Below are 15,441 nucleotides of genomic sequence, written 5' to 3' on the forward strand. Positions count from 1 at the left end.
CTCTATCAACTGGCAAGACTCTCAAATCTTAGCGCCCAGCGTCAATAATTGGCGGAAAACAAAACTTCTTGAGTCAATCACCATTAGAAGATTATTACCGGAGATCAACAGAGAAAAACGGGTTTACCTCCCTAGTGCCTGGTTTATCACCAAAAAGTCGTAGTAAAAGACCGACAAGGGCACCCATGGATGAACAATAATTTCTATCTACTGTTAATAGTATATATTTACATGCTATGCATTTATCAAAAATATCTGTAAATGTCCAAATTTTGTATAATAAGGCCCTGTCATTTCTAATTTATTCCAACAACACTGCTATATATTGATAATAAGATGTATTCATTCTATGGATCATGTTGGTTGTAACCATTCACTTCTAATTCTATTATGTTGTCATAGTATAACTGATAGCTATTGGTATCATGTTGTAATAGCATTGTGACGTCATAAGTATTGTGAGGTCATGGGCAGAGTTAACAGTTAACCCCCTGGAAGCCGAGTCTTTTTCAGGCGCACCTTTTCGTAAGGTTTCAAAAGTGATCGTTGTGCGAAAATTGCGCTCGCGTGGTCTTGGATCTGCGTACGACTACGACAGAAATGTAGAATATTTAATTTCCTAACCGTTGTTATAAATATAACTGCGACTACCTCAGGGCTTTGAGAAATAGACACTGCTAAATGTTTTCCAAAACTTGTGTCCGTTAAAAAACAGTAAATTTTTCTCGTGCACCAATAAAAGCACGATTTTTTAAATTTGCTCATTTGTGTGGGCGAAGAAAATACAGCTTGATATCTGAACGACGTAGGTGTATATAAAATGGATTTATGTGCTAATGCATAACGTCTTTCTCACAAAATCAAAACTGAACCGCAAGTAAATGTCAAAAATGGATTTTCTTCTATGAGGTCAAACGTCGACAGAGAGGTCATGCACGTATAAAGATAAGGGTTCATAACTCCTCTATGCTTTACATTAGGTCAATGAAACTCCGATCACATGGAGAGAATTTGTTGTTGATACGGACGAAATATGTCCGTTATGTTTTGTTCACAGTGAACAAAACTATACCAATACAAAGGTCCCCAATGTGAGCGGATGCCTTTTGGTAGTTTCACAATTTATAAGAAAAGAGGCCACTACAAACTAATGCTCAAAAAATGTATACACCTAAACAAGTTCATAAAAAGTTCGCAAAGTGAAAACTTACGAAATTATCCATATTGAGCCATGTTAAGACCCATCCTTTCAGAGAACAAACTGGACCAAAAAATTACGATTCGGAAAAGCGCAGCATAAAATAGAAAATAACGTCATTTTGGTGTGTAACCTCACCTCGGCAATCGGTTTGTTACGCCAACGTCAACATCGGCGACGGCACTAAGGCGCCAGATAAGTCAACACACCGTCGACTACGTCAACACGGGCCGGGCGGGGTCTACGCTGGCAGAGGCGTGAATGTGCATGGGTGATGTTCTCTGACGAGAGCAGACTTTGCCTCTTTAGAAATGACGGTCGGTCTCGGGTATACAGACGTGTAGGGTTGGCGCCAAATTGTGTTCGGCAGGTTCGAGCATTTGGAGGTAGTAGTGTGATGGTGTGGGGGAGCATCTGCGACGATCTGATGACGAGGCTGGTGGTGATTCATGGGAGCCTCAATGCTCGCAGAAACAGGGATGAAGTGTTACGACCGGTTGCAGTACCATTCATCAACTAACAGCCAAGAGGAATTTTGTTCCAACATGATAATGAAAAGACCTCATACTGCACGACTGACTTTCTGCAGAACGCCAACATCGATCTCTTACCATGGCCAGCATATTCTCCAGACCTCAATCCAGTTGTGCACGTGTGGGATTACCTGGATAGACAAGTCTGAAGAATGTAAACACCACCTGTGACCGTGCAACAGCTGGAACAATGTCTCCAACAGGAATGGCAACGAATCACACGTGACGTCATTCGTCGCCTGACGTCATCCATGCGGCTACGTGTTGTGGCCTGCATTAACGCCAATGGAGGTCATACACGCTATTGAGCTTGATGTCAATGACATTTCCAGAGAGACACATGTTTTTATTTGACGTTTGGTAGTGTGTAAATATTCTTTTGACAACAGGTCTCTTTCACTGACCATCAAACCAAACCTTCACCATTTCATGCACAGCAAGTATGGACTTTTGATGTGCATTTGAATACTCTTCTTGAATTCAAAATAACTTCAGTGATATTTGTCTCCTCTAATCATTAGTTTACTAGACGAGAAAACAGGTAATAGCGATTTGGGTGACCCTATCCGATGCATAATGTAGGGCTTAAAATTCCCATACTCTCCTATTTGTGTAGATGTATTTTGATTAATTTCACATCGTTATTAACGGCGTAACAGATACATCTTCAAATGTAATGAACTAACTGAAAATAATGCGACATTTTAGTTGCCGTCATGGCATGTTTTGTGCATTTTGTGACTTCGGAAAAAGACGACACTGTTTTGCTGATTCGTATATAGCTAACCTAATTTCCACTCAATGTGTAAAAGTCCTATGCCAGACTTCAACAATGTTTAGACAAAAGATAAAATGAAGGGTTTTACCACTGAAATAGTGTCGAGAATATAACAACAATTTGACGGTTTTACTAGATATCTTATTGTGAGCAACATGCGCACCCGTCTGGCATCAATTTAGCATAAATGAAAATTTCAAAACACTTGAATATTCATTGAATATTCATTTGGGATATAAACTTTTCCTCTTATGATTATGTAAATATTTCGCTACATAAGTATGCAATGAAAAGTACAAAGGGGTCGCTTTCTTAGTATGTAACTATTAGAATATGGACGTAAGGTTTGTCCAAATTAAGACATGAAGTGGTTTATATATTTTTAAACAAGTTTTGTATATATATTGTTTGAGTTAGATTTTCTACCATCACAATATGTTTTAGTCGAATTTGAATTGATAGTATCATCTAAAACAATGATAATGAATCATAAGAGGTGTCTGACAAACTCGCACCGGGTCAATCAATTTTCATAATTGTTTTGTCTATAAAAACGACATAAACACATTTAATGAACAAGACAATTTCCTTTAAATATGTGTGCCTATAAATTTCATAAACTGTATAAATCATTTTCATTAATGTTATCAGTTTTATTTATCAGGTTGAATCAAATCGATGTTTATTACCATGTTCATATGACTGCAATATCAGTCCCAATGTATCGAATACTGTACGTCACAAGAACAAAGGCACATGTTGCAGTCATGGCTACATGCATTCTTCTAACACTTGTGTAGAGGCATAAAATGTGGTATAGTACACTTGCGGAGTCAGTTTCTCATGTAAATATTATTCAAACAATCCAAAGCTTTCAAAGAATAACAACGCATATCCTATATCCACATACGATATGATACTGAACATGGATATATGTAGATACTGAAATCTGTTCTATTTCATGAAAAAAAAATATCTGAACGATATGCAAAATATACACCACAATACTTAAAGCGTGGTATATTTAGAATTTTCTTGGACTTCAAAGTGAGGGGTGAAGAGGAAGGACATGTATGTCCCTGTGGCAACCAGGGGGTTAATGTTCTGATACTGATACCTCATACTGAACCTTAAAGTGAGGGGTGAAGAGGAAGGACACGTATGTCCCTGTGGCAACCAGGGGGTTAATGTTCTGATACTGATACCTCATACTGAACCTTAAAGTGAGGGGAGAAGAGGAAGGACATGTATGTCCCTGTGGCAACCAGGGGGTTAATGTTCAGATACTGATACCTCATACTGAACCTTAAAGTGAGGGGTGAAGAGGAAGGACACGTATGTCCCTGTGGCAACCAGGGGGTTAATGTTCTGATACTGATACCTCATACTGAACCTCAAAGTGAGGGGAGAAGAGGAAGGACACGTATGTCCCTGTGGCAACCAGGGGGTTAATGTTCTGATACTGATACCTCATACTGAACCTCAAAGTGAGGGGTGAAGAGGAAGGACACGTATGTCCCTGTGGCAACCAGGGGGTTAATGTTCTGATACTGATACCTCATACTGAACCTTAAAGTGAGGGGTGAAGAGGAAGGACACGTATGTCCCTGTGGCAACCAGGGGGTTAATGTTCTGATACTGATACCTCATACTGAACCTTAAAGTGAGGGGTGAAGAGGAAGGACACGTATGTCCCTGTGGCAACCAGGGGGTTAATGTTCTGATACTGATACCTCATACTGAACCTTAAAGTGAGGGGTGAAGAGGAAGGACACGTATGTCCCTGTGGCAGCCAGGGGGTTAATGTTCTGATACTGATACCTCATACTGAACCTTAAAGTGAGGGGTGAAGAGGAAGGACACGTATGTCCCTGTGGCAACCAGGGGGTTAATGTTCTGATACTGATACCTCATACTGAACCTTAATATTCAGTTCAGCTCAACCTGATGAGGGGGCTAGGATAAGCCCCGAAGCGTCGTAAAATAAACTCAAGAAGTTGAAATCCATAAAATTTGTCCTGTGTTAAAAAACGTTGAACGAAAACGTAACGTTACATTCACGTCTGTAGGGATTCGCTAAAACACACCCTACATAAAATGCATGTGCATTATGAAATTGTATATCAGTTTATGCTGAAGCCTATGACTGTAGGCTATAAATCAAGCCTATGACTGTAGGCTTTAAAAAGCCATATCAATTGGTACTACGCATGTATTGCTTTAAACCACTATAGACGACAAGAGAATGAAAACACTGACAGGAACGATACAGCGACATCAGTCGTTTACACGGAGGGGCATCGCAGCATGAGGCCACATCACTGGGTCATCGCATGAACCGATTTCCAGTGACAAGACAACTTCGTGCTGCTGGAATATTGGCATACCGACCGTTGTGTGGAATGGCCTTGACCTTCCAGCATGGCAGGAACCCTCTGTAATGGTCACCACTATATCGCTGTCCATTGTTACAATGTCATTTTGCTGATAAAACACGTATATTGCAGTGTCTTTCTATCCTGCCTAGTTGCTCACCTGACAAGATAATATTTCCGTTTAAGTACTGCTTTACTGACAAAGCGGAAAGTATCAGGAACGGTATTCAGTCTGAATATTTAATCTTGAAATCTTTCTAACTTGAGCGCCTTTGCTGAATTCAAAGGAGGATGTCATTCTGATTTCTCACCTTATACTGAATAAGAAATTCGTAATATCGTCATGAAAGCTGCCTCATCCTGTTCCGAATCATCTACCAAAGCTGTGCTAAGACAAGGTGCTGTCATTGATCACGACCATTATCATCGTGTCACTCAAGGGGTCGCGTGTACCAGCTAAAGGAAGTTGACCTGGACAGGGAGGTGATGAAGCATTATAGACCTGTCTCCAATTTATGCTTTATCTCCAAAATCGTAGATAAGGTTGTGTTTTCTTGTTTAAGTCAGCATCTTCAAGTCAATATCTGCAGGACAAATTTCAATCGGCCAACAGATGTGGTCATTCGACTGAGATTGCCCTCCTGCGTGGACACCATGACATCATCACAGCTCTAGACAATGAAACTCCAGATGCAATGATGTTGATTGATCAGTCACCAGCATCCGATCTCATAAATCACGGCATACTACTACAATGACGACTACAGTACAAAAAAAATAAATTAATTATTTTCTGTCCCAAGAACTCTAAAGTTGACACCAGTGACATGCAAGTACAAACTGGGGACAGATCTGCTCAATCAGCCGACTCTGTGAAGAACATTCCAGATCAGAAGTATTTCATCCATTCACAGACACATCACTGAAGATTGTTGTAAGACTCTAGTACACGCTTTAGTAACATCTAGACTGGATTATGGAAATGGCCTTCTCTGCGGACTACCTGAAACACTCACCAATCCTCTAGAGAAGGCCAGAACTGTGCGGCTATATTTATTACCAAAACTGGTCGACGTGAGGAGATTACGCCTGTGAGAGAGAAGCTACAATGGCTCCCAATCAGGCAGAGATGGTAGTATAAGATCCTGGTGTATGCTTATAAATGTCACCATGGTTTGGCCCCATACTATCTTAAGAAACTCGTTGTGTCATATCATACTGCTAGGTCACTCAGGTCACAATCTGAATCTCGGATCTGTCAACCGAAGACACGTCCAGTAACGTACAGTGAATTATGGCTACACATGTTTTTACAGCATTTCAGCTAGGAACATGAAGTTAGAAAAGGATTCGGGTACATACATACATACATACATACATACATACATACATACATACATACATACATACATACATACATGCATGCATGCATGCATGCATGCGTACGTACGTACATACATACATACATGTACTACCTAAGAGAGCTCTTAAAAATCATCTTTCTAAAGCTGCTTGTTCTACATAATGTATCATTGGCTTCATCACTGTGTACAATTCTACTCCTTTAACGTGTTTTACCATGCCTTTAATATTTTATCCTACAGGATCACTTGCATACCGCCTGTGTATGACCATAGAGGATTTTAGATGTGAAGCGAATTAGAATGGTTTCAAGTATGCAAGCGAGAGAGAGAGAGAGAGAGAGAGAGAGAGAGAGAGAGAGAGAGAGAGAAAGAGAGAGAAAGACACTCGCGCATAGACATGCTTAGTAATTCACTCAACACGGTATCATTATTTTCATGTGAGACAGTGATCAACAGGTTGAACTAGAAATACAGATGACAGTGATTGCTGTTTCAGAACGTCAGTTTAAAGAACACTTCATGTTAGAAAGTGAGAAAACATTGTTCCTGATTGATTAATCACTGCAGATCAAGCGACTTATCAACTGTCCATTATACGTTTTGTTTAAAGTAGAACGATTTCGCCCGTGTGATGAATCAAACGATAAATGTCGTGGCGTTTAATCATGTTGATCGACATGTTGGATCTTTTAGAATATTTCCTCTTCTAACCGTTTATGGAAGTAATGTGCATGCGGTGTTCTTTGGGAAGCAGTGTATGGACATTGAGACCATTACTCCAAACACTGAAAACACAACCATCAGATGCTCTAACTTATAATCAGACACAACGTACATTTAGTATTCAATCTGGGAAGGATGATTACGGTTTCCCCAGCTACCGATAGTTCATCCAGTGAAACCGATGATGTAGAGGACACACTGACATGTATCCAGAAACTATTAGCACTGTCCGGGTTATCATGGGACTACCAGCAGTCGAATTCAGCCAAATGGTGCAACGTTTCGGTGGTTGCTGCAAGGATATATTCGAGCTTTGTTTGCACACTTCTTACGCAGAATTTTATCCATATAATACTATACTATATGAAAGTGGGATCATTCTCGGAAATAAGCCTTCTCATATTAAATAGCATCGCACTTTTCTTATTTCTAACCTACTGGGCTCTCAGTACAGGCATCCACAGCAAGGTTCGTATATTCCATGAACGTCTTCGTGAGACACGAGTGAAGTTTCACAGTTCTGTTTCAGCCACTAGACTGAGACAGAGAGTAAAGAAGGCATGTGTATTTATTCTGGTCTTCGCGGCATGTACCTGTGTTTCCGGCGGATTAGTCCTGAGCACAAAGGGTGACACATCCAGCGATTGGTATTGGCCTTCACTTGTATTATTGTCGATTGTTGGTGGCGTTACCACTCTGCTAAACTATTCATTATTGCTTTTGTTCTTGTCCATCTCCCTCCTCCTTACTTACGAATATGATAATTGCACCTTGAGACTGTCAAGGGCTTCTGAAGGGTCCGTGAAAGAAGAGGATATTGAGGACATTCGAGGTTACCATGCATCCATAACAGATCTGGTGGAACACGTGTGTTCCCTCATGTCCAAACACGTGGCTGCTGGCTACGTCAGCTCCTTCCTCATTGTGTGCTTCTGCCTGTACAACATCATCAACGACGAGAAATCCATTGCGAACATCGGCATTGCTGCATCTGCCTTGTATATGTCTATACTGAATCTCATCGCCCTCACCTACACTGGTGTCAGACTGCACGAAGCGGTAAGTGGAACATATTTTTGCCGAAATGAAATGTCAGAACACTGCAGACATGGTATGGATGACTGATTATTTGGGGTTATTTTCTAAACAATTCAGGTTAACAACTTCTCTATTTCAGCAATTTAAGTGTCCGCTCGTATTTAAATTTATTTCGAATCCCATACAATCTTCAATTCTAGGGAGCTGAATGAAGTAATACGACTTCATGTGTAGTAAGGTTTAGGTTGAATATTGTTGTGTTTTCACCTGTCTATAACACTAGTATATATCTTTCCAGCTGTAACACTGGAAGAGAAAAACGTTCAACCACTAAGCTTCCTTTGAAAAACAGTTTCATATCACTTCTGTTTAATACCTCGATGTTTGTTTACAGGCACACCGACCTGTGAATCTTCTCCTGGACATGGCTGGGAAATATATGCCTGATAGGGTTATTGGACTGGTAAGTAAACATCCTATCAAACAATAAAATCTACAAAATCGGAATCTAGAAAATATATTTAACTGCTTAAGAAACGTTAAATGCATAAAAAATTAGATATGTGTTGTTGTATGTACTTATAGTCATTGTATTTTCAAATGAACTGAACTTTTGTTAGTAATTATTCTTATTGTGTTTTCAAATAGGCTTAATATGACGATCACGTTGGTATATGTACGTCATGATTCCATATAAGCCATTTCTACACGTGCTTCAGCAACACACTCAGTCAGTTATACCATAATTAACTCAAACTATATCTCATCTCAGCTAGAATCTCTTCTCGTGGTTAAAATTGATATTCATTCACAAATTAAATGGATTTCAGGGGATCTAAAACTGCAGTGCAGTACAGTTATGAATAAAGTATCCATACATACGCAAGCCATCAGTCATTTCCTCTCATACTTTCCAAATGCACATGTTTGATGTTGTTATTTAACATGACATGCATACGTTGTATTGTGTATATATCATGCTTTTCTTACGTTATGTGCATGCAAACTACAGGTCACACTGTTCGCCAACAAGCTGTCTCAACGTCAAATCGGAATCAGTGCTTTAGGCCTCATGACCATCACGAAGGACACGACCCTAACGGTATGTTGAATGCTTATAGGTCAGAATTCTATTCTTCACTACGTGTTGTTACGTGTTGATAAAACATAATCACTTCAAATCTTGGTATTACAGTAGCGGTACAAATTCACAGGCAGTATAACACAGTTATTGCAATAAAGACAGCGGTGGTAATATTCACCTTACTGCAGCGATGGGATACTTTCCAAGATTAGGGTACTAATACGTGGTTCAGAATACGCTGGCTTATTGTTGCGGGACTTTTTTGAGCGCTATCTATATACAGAGTCTCTATACAGGCCCCCACTGGTCCTAGCCAATTATCCACGAGTTACTACAGATAATTATGACATAATATTACACAATATTTGCCACATACCAATGGCATCCCAGTTGCGAGATGGAGGCTTATGGTGTCATCCATTGAATTGTCATCGATTACATCGATGATGTACAATCCACTTTGCAACATTGGACTTACTTCTTGAGGCTGTAAACAAACAATAAATTTCCTTTCCTTCTCTCACAGATCATCGGTACCCTCATCACCTACGTTTTCATCGTGATCCAGTTTAAACCGGACTCAACAGTTGGAATACAACACCATGGAAACACTACGACAGCATAACTTGACCAACTCATATTTGACTTTAACTTCAGGCTTTTGCATTATGGTCTTGAGTTGACTTTAATTCTATTTAAATACAAAACATCATCATTAGAAAATATTCAGCTTCCATTACCTGCACAAAGAACTTTTTAACGTCCTGAAAGGCAAACAGAATTCAAGTATTGACATGGAGTAAAATTGCTTGAATCGATCAGGGAAAATGTCGCGTCTGTGCAGTATAAGTATATTTATTCTGAACTCAACGTGTTGTACCTAATGGCTATTTAGCTTTACCTTGTAATGTTTTGTCACTGCCATTGTAATTATTGTACTGCAAAGTCTGATGTTTACTAGCCTGAGTGTGTATACTCGCAGTAGGTGTAAGTGGAGATCCCAAAGCTTAATGGAGGAGAAAAATACAAAGTTGTCTTAGAAAATAGGTATAGTGAAAATGATGTCGACGGTTGTGACGATGTTGTGTTATCTTGCTTTCAATAACTTGCCGTCACCAATGAAAAAGTTGTTTTGGTGTCGAGACTTAAAAGATTCAACAGACGGTCAAACGTTTTACAGTGTGCACCTGTGTGGAGTGCTTAGTATGGGCGCCAGCAAGGCAAATGATCTCTTTTTTCAAAGTACCTCCACTAGCAGTAACTGCCACTAACTGGTCTGTTTTCTATCGTTAATAACTATTATGTCAAATACAAAGAGCACACATAGTAGAACCTTTATCAATGGAAGAGCGAGATCCAACAGTAGTTAAACCATCTTGCAAGAACCTTCGGGCTGTCAAAGGTAATTTGAACATCAAATAGGGTTATAAGGAATATATAATTGTGCACCCTAAACACGCGGATACAGCAAATCTAGCTTTCCTCCAGTGACTACCGTTTGGGCCAATGAAAAAACTTTTAAAGAAATCTTATCTACCAATGCAAAACTATCTAGACATTCATCAAGTGAGGTTATAGGTTTTGTAAGGAAACACATATGCCACACAACGACCCTTTCTCATAGAACAAGCCGTTAAGACCTCCTTCCGACCAATTAGATGAGTAAATTCCATGTTGAACTGTTACAGAAGTATCTTATGATACAAATTCGTGCAAAATGGTGACCATTAAGCAAGTTTCACTACAAATCTATACATTGTCCTCAGTAAATGGCTCTTTCTCAATTCAACAGTCTATAGAATATAACAAACGCTATTTTGACCATACAATAGCAAATTACAAACTTATATACGACGGGATGCTATTAAACAGACATCATTTTTCAGTAAATGTCAATGGGACAATGAAACGGACAATATGAAATTATGGTACAAGCCGTTTTTGCACCCAGACAGATTTAACATCAGACATATTTTTCACTAAATATAGCACTGGTCAGGAAAAACATCCTACATCTCAGCCAACCTTCGAGAGATGCTACGGAAGCTATCATACAATATGTAATACATGTATGTTGACTACTTGCTTCTTGTTGGAGCAGTGTCTGCTTTTATAGATGTTGTTGTGATGGAGCTTAGAATCTACGGTGCAGCAACATCTGGTGTGACATGTTACCTTGTGTTTGTTGAATTATTTAATTCTATACATGTATGCGTGTATTGGTAATCGTAAATATAAGATTAAAGTGACTTCGGAATCGTTTTCTTTTCTTTTTCATTTGTTCTGTAACGTCCGTCACGCAGAACTTGCTTTGCGTGTTGTGATCTTCAATGTGTAATGATGTATCTCAAGTACCTTAAAGGAGCGTTTTCAGATACAAGCAAGCAGATATTGATAGTAAAGTTCTCTGACAAAATAGGTTGTAGGAAATACGAAATTTTGCAAAAATTGAAAAAAAAAATGGCGCACACAGGGTAGGTACTTTTCGCAATAGGCATCTTCACTGTGTGGTAATTCTCTTAATTCTATCTCTCTCTATATCTCTCACATACATTCATACTGACACATATGCAAACATACACTCACACACATGTACGTACAACACAAATGCACACACAACAAAAGCTTCACCCAAGAATGTATTCTGAAGAGCTACACACTGATAAAGCAGATTACAGAGAAGAGTTCCAGAACCTCAGTTTAGACAACACTTTAAGTATTACCTCACGTCAGGCATTCTTCCATCACAACACTATACCTCAGTGACTTATCAGTTTAGATCATGCAATAACCAACAGTCGCAGGACAATCTGGTGCATGTGATGACTGGCACACAACAAATATCGTGGAGGTTCCTTCATTGACATAACGACTCGCTCACTTTTCTTTGCACAAAACAAAACAGTGAACTGTGTCAATATTTTAATGATAGTTTTTTGAAAACTTAGACGCAACCGAAAAATATAAACATAATTAAAACACAATTATTCATGACATATAATATACATGGATGCTTATGAAAAAGCCCGAAGAAACAAAATTATACGCGTAGAATAGTAAATCAATAAAACTGACATTGAGTTTTGTCCATTGCACAAGCTGCTTACTCCAATCAACCTGTTTTTATGTAAAGAGTAGATTACTTACTTGTTTGAGTACAGAACCAAGATTAGACAACTCCTGCTGACGACTTCATAAAGTTCTAAAGCGGACCTGTTCACTGTGCATGCCCTATGTGCGCAGCGCAGCACAGCTGTTGAAACCATTGTTCAACCCAGCTGGGGTGTTTCATCGCGTAATTTTTCAAATTTATAAGTTGAATTTTCAGTTTTGGTAATTTGTTCCCGATACCGGAAGTTATCAGAATCAGAAAGTTGTGGTTTGTAAGTATGTAAACTTTAAACAACCTTTCGATTTTTAGGATTTACAATTTGCAAAAACCTTAGAGAGTTGGTGTGATGTTTTGATTATGATGAGCGTTGTGTTGAGTATTACATGTTCATTAGCTTCAAAGTCAGACCGCAATTCATCGGTCCGCTTTTTAGTCAAACGGACTGTAAATATCTTTCAAGAACGTCCAGAAAGTGCTCCTCCGCGCAGTAAGGTGTTAATGAATGTCGCGGTAATGAGAATATGAGAATGACATGAGTATTGGTGTTTATGTTTTTACCAGCAATGTCACCTCTGCCCATTTTTAAATAAACCGACAGAACACTGCTTCTGGCGAATAGTTGTCGTCGTCGCTAAAGCCTTCACGACTGTAGTCTTCACGAGTTGTCATGACTATTGGTCGTCCGGGACCTGTGCGATCCTTCATCCCATTGGTTCTCCTCTAGTTTATGACCAAACGACTGACAACTGTGCAGTCGACATTCATTTCCCGACCAGTTCCTTTAAAGGACACCAATAACTCAGGTCGGCCATCTGTGGGCATCATTGCCATCTACGTCCCACAGTGGCAGATCAATCAGGGAACACTTTAACCCATGCAGATTACATACCGACATGTGTCATGTGCACAAACTACGATAGTAAAAATTCGCTTTTTTGCTTTTCGACACACAGGATGTGTTTTGGGGGATAAATCCCTCCAAGTACACTAGAAATGATTTTATAAATGGAGATTATTATCATCCATATAACCTTACACAAGCTGAACCTGAACATACTTCTGATACCGGTGGACACGTTTAAGGGTGTTTAGCTGTGTACCTGCACATGTGATATACTGTAAACTTCATGTGATATACAGTGTGCCTGTCATATACTGTATACTTCATACGATTCCCGTCTACCTGCGATATACCATGTACATCTAGATCTTGTGATATACTGTATACCTCTGATATGCTGTATACTTCATGTGATATGCAGTCTACGTGTGATTTATGCGTCAAGCAGTATAGTGGGTTCCTGTAATATAAGGTATATTTCATGCGATATACAGTGAACGCGTGATGTACTGTATATGTCATGCGATATAGTGTGTACCTATAATATAAAGTATATTTCACGTGATATACAGTGTACCTGTGATGTACTGTAAACTTCAGCTGTAATATAATTAGTTCATGAGATGTACTGTGTACCTATAAAAGATATACTGTATACCCGGTGTAACATACTGATAACCTATTATAGATATACGGTATACTTAAAGCAATATATACTGTACATGTGGTATGCTGTATTCTTCATGTGATATGCTGTGTACCTGTGATGTTCTCTATACTTCATGCGATATAGTGTGTACCTGTAATATAACGCATATTTCATGCGATATGCTGTGTACCTATATACGGTATACTTCAAGCAATATATAGTGTACCTGTGATATACTGTATACTTCACGTGACATACTGTGTATCTGTGATGCATTCTATACCTCCTGCTATCTACTGTGTTCCTGTGACATGCTGTATGCTTTATGTGACATATTGAAAGCTGCCAGTGACACACTGAAAGTGACATTATTTTATTATAATACGATACTATGTTTTGCTGAACACGATCTTGTGAATCTAAGCCCTGACCTGAGAGAAACTTATGTACCTCTACGTGTTCGTGACTGGTCTCTTTCAGGGCTCTGACGTCCACGTGAAGGTGTTCAGTAACCCTAAATACACCTGTTATTACCACATAACTTGTAAATTGCCATATGTAACTGATTACGACAGAAATATATCATGTTGTCATTCACCACCGACATCGTACAACGAGTCGAACTTGTGCCTCTCAGTAAACATTGACTCGGTGGTGTGCACAGAATCTCATATTTCTGTCCTGTGAGGTGCTTACTGACAACTGCCTTGCAAAGTTAAATGGTATCCGCTTGTTCACACTAAGGAACTTCATGGCAAGGGCAAGTCTTGATTAATTAAAGCAATTAATTGAATCATTAACTCTTTCTGTACCTAAAACATGTTTGTGATTGGTATTTATTGTTCCCCATACCTTGGATCAATCAGACATACAAATTGTCAGCCAGGTAATATGGATGTTGTGTCTGAACCTTAATTGTCTTAAGATCAGAAGAGAGGGAAGTGCGTTGACGGTTTGGGCAGGATTCATGGAGAGGAGAAGGGTGTGTGTTGTAAAACATCCATAGAATATCACCACGACCAAGTATGCAAGGACCATGTCGGCTGAACGTGAAACAGAAGCTGCAAGTCAAACACTGCTGCGCGCCAGTTGGATAGTCATGAGCGATGTGCCTGGTCGAGTAAACGAATGCTTTACAGACCAAAGCGGTATACCGCACTTCTAACCTAAAAAAAAGAAATTTTTAAATTTTGAATCTTACTCCCATCGTAATCCAAGATTGAGGACGGTCCTATCAATTACTGTCACAAACTTCCCAACTCCTTCATTACTATCACACAACTATAAATTGTAACAGTATCTCATGTCGTTTTGTTGTCTTCTTCACTGCCTTTATAAGACTATACATTGATGTTCATATTTGCTGCCATTTTGTCAGAACTGTTGCAGTGTTGATGACATTGCCGGATACTTAAGCAAACACAACTAGTGAATTTTAAGCTTAATTAGATGAAGCAGAAATGTTTGCCAACAAGCAATTATGCCAAGTAGCTTGACTGATTGATTAATCGGCTCATTACAAGTTTTTCACAGCCTAGGTAAACAAACCCTCTCAAAACAGTATCAATTCATTAAAACTACTCCTTAAAACACTTGTGAGACGTAGTGGAGAACAGGTGAAAGTGAAGGTCTAGCCTACAAAGCAAAGGCAAAGATTGTTTCTTTCATAAACTATCAAGGATGTTGAAGATTTCCAGAAATACCGTTGGTACATTCAGTGAAACAGATGATATGGAGGACATGCTG

General features: G+C 39.2%; 1 pseudogene; it reads left to right on the forward strand.

Annotated features, from left to right (window-relative positions):
- The first annotated feature begins 7,334 nt into the window (after window positions 1-7,334).
- Window positions 7,335-9,853, forward strand: LOC137260895 (gustatory receptor for sugar taste 64a-like; annotated as a pseudogene).
- Window positions 9,854-15,441: the final 5,588 nt, after the last annotated feature.

The sequence above is a fragment of the Haliotis asinina genome, chromosome 14, assembly GCF_037392515.1.
Source record: "Haliotis asinina isolate JCU_RB_2024 chromosome 14, JCU_Hal_asi_v2, whole genome shotgun sequence".
In the NCBI taxonomy this organism is placed as follows: Eukaryota; Metazoa; Mollusca; class Gastropoda; order Lepetellida; family Haliotidae; genus Haliotis; species Haliotis asinina.